Here is a 2343-nt window from a genome sequence, read left to right as displayed (position 1 = left end):
ATCTCTAATTTAGAATAACCAAATAAAAGACAGAAGGCCCAGTTAAAACTGAATTTCAGATAAACAATGAATTTTTAATATACATATGTCCTAGTTATCATATAGGGCATGATTATACTAAAAAAAAATATTCTTGCCTATCTGGAATTCACATTTAACTGGAAGTTCTGCATTATTACTTGCTAAATATAACAACCATAATATTTATTTCTGAATGTATATTAAACATGAATTAATATTGACCAGCAATTCTAATCTAGTACCACAGGGTTCATGCTAGCCTCCCCTATCTTGCTTCTTTGTGACTTTTTCTTTGACAGTGAAGAACTTGGTTCTCATTATCTATAATATATGTGCTTATTTGTTCGGCCCTACTTTACACATAAAGTAGTTTAAGAATAACAAAAACATATCTGTATGGAAAACAAATTGATCAACTAGAGTACAGATTTTGGTAGTCAATTTTTATTTTTAGCTTTATAGTATCTAATCAAAATTTTAAAAATTTGGGTCAGTTCTTCTCCTTTGCCTTTGGTGAATTTTTACTATATAATATAATATGATATACCTTGAGGTATTTTTTCAAAGTCTCCATTTCATTATGGAATACTCCTTTGGTTAATTTTTTGCATATAAAAAAGCATAAAAAGTCATTCTTTATTGCTTAAAGTTTAAGCATTCTTTGTAACTTACAGTCCCATGGGTTTAACAAGTAAATTCAGTTTTGTACTGACCACCACAATATCACACAGACCAGTTCAGTCCAGAGCTGAGGTGGCCGCACAAGCTGTGGAGGATGCAGTCAGGGTCCTGGCTTCCGCCCTATTCCCACCATGGTGACAGTCGCTGAGCTCCTGGTGCTCCTGGCCATAGCCTCAGGCTACTTGATCAGCACCCACAAGCAAGCCAAGTAGTGTTTATTCCAGCTGGACCCCTTGGGCACTAAGATGAGCCTCATCTTAGAGGTGGCAGAGAGCGGCTTCGTGGTCATTAACATGGAGATTACAGGCCCTGACAATAAAAGAATTTATAAAAGAGACCAGGAGTCCAGTGGGAAATACACGTTTGCTGCTCACAGGGACAGAACATATAAGTTTTGCTTTAGGAGTAGGATGTCTATCATGACTCCCAAGATAGTGATGTTCCCGTTGATGTTGGGCAGGCTCCAGAAGGACAAGACATGGAAACAGAAGTTCACTAGAACATGCTAGAAGAAAAGATTAATGAATTAGTGGTGACAATAACTGTTGTAAAGCTTGAACAGGAGTACATGGAAGTCAGGGAGAGCCATCAATTACAACACAACCAGCAGAGTGGTTCTTTGGTCCTTCTTTGAAACTCTTGTTCTAGTTGCCATGACATTGGGACAGATCTACTATCTGAAGAGATTTTTTTTTTTTTTTAAAGTCTGGAGAGTTGTTTAAAAGGCCTTTTCCTGATGATCCCTAACTCATAATTCATTTGTTTACCACCCATTTTGATCATAATAAAGTCCTTAGTTTCTACATTGTTATTTTCTGAACTGTACTTTCACAGCTTATATTTCTTTGTGATTAATAGATATTGGGGGAAAAAACCTTCTTAGGAAAGTTGTAGTGAAAATTTGACATTTGATTGACATAAAATTTCTTATTTGTATGTTGCCTCTGTTACACAGGTCCTTCCAGAACTCAAACACTGTAAATGAAATATAGAAGTATAGTCTTTATTACGTCTTATTTCCCTTTTGTTTTTGTAATAAATGCAGTTTGTTTAGAAAATCAGCACAGAGCCTGATAGTACTTTACTAAAATAGCTGCATTCTTTGGATTCCCTCATCCTGTGGTTCAGGTCAGTAATGGTTCATTTTATTGAGTCATCACATGAAGCAATAGTCTATATCTTGACATTTTCTGCCCAGCCTGATAGCCGTGCTGACTGGGGAGTGTACTATGAGGCTGAGTGTGTTTATACTTTGTCTTTTGTTTGTTTATTTGTTTGTTTTAAACATGAGACTTGTCCCACAGTTTTACATTTGACCTTAGGACTCATTCACATCCGCTTAAAAGGATGACACTAGGAGCTTATAATCTTTTTTTGTTTGTTTTTGCCTGACCCCAAAAGAAGTCTCTGGTAAAGCTGGTTCTCTGGGTGTTTGAGCAAATGCTTTCCACACTGGCACATCCCCTTTTTCACACTTGGCACCTAGAAAGTATTCATTCACACAACTGGAAAAATCTGATGCCAAAAGGTTAAAGCCTCTTGGGTTTCATTGTAGTGATCTACAGCCTCTATTTGATTTTTGAGCAAGTCTTTTGAGCCACTTTAAGACACTGAGTATCAGTGTCAATACTAGGGTTTCTG

The 2343-nt window shown here is 36.5% G+C and overlaps 1 pseudogene; it reads left to right on the top strand.

The window, feature by feature from the left end:
* Positions 1-833: 833 nt before the first annotated feature.
* Positions 834-1424, top strand: LOC143401887 (transmembrane emp24 domain-containing protein 2 pseudogene; annotated as a pseudogene).
* Positions 1425-2343: the final 919 nt, after the last annotated feature.

The sequence above is a fragment of the Callospermophilus lateralis genome, chromosome 6, assembly GCF_048772815.1.
Source record: "Callospermophilus lateralis isolate mCalLat2 chromosome 6, mCalLat2.hap1, whole genome shotgun sequence".
NCBI lineage: Eukaryota > Metazoa > Chordata > Mammalia > Rodentia > Sciuridae > Callospermophilus > Callospermophilus lateralis.
This window is presented reverse-complemented; position numbering and strand designations above follow the sequence as displayed.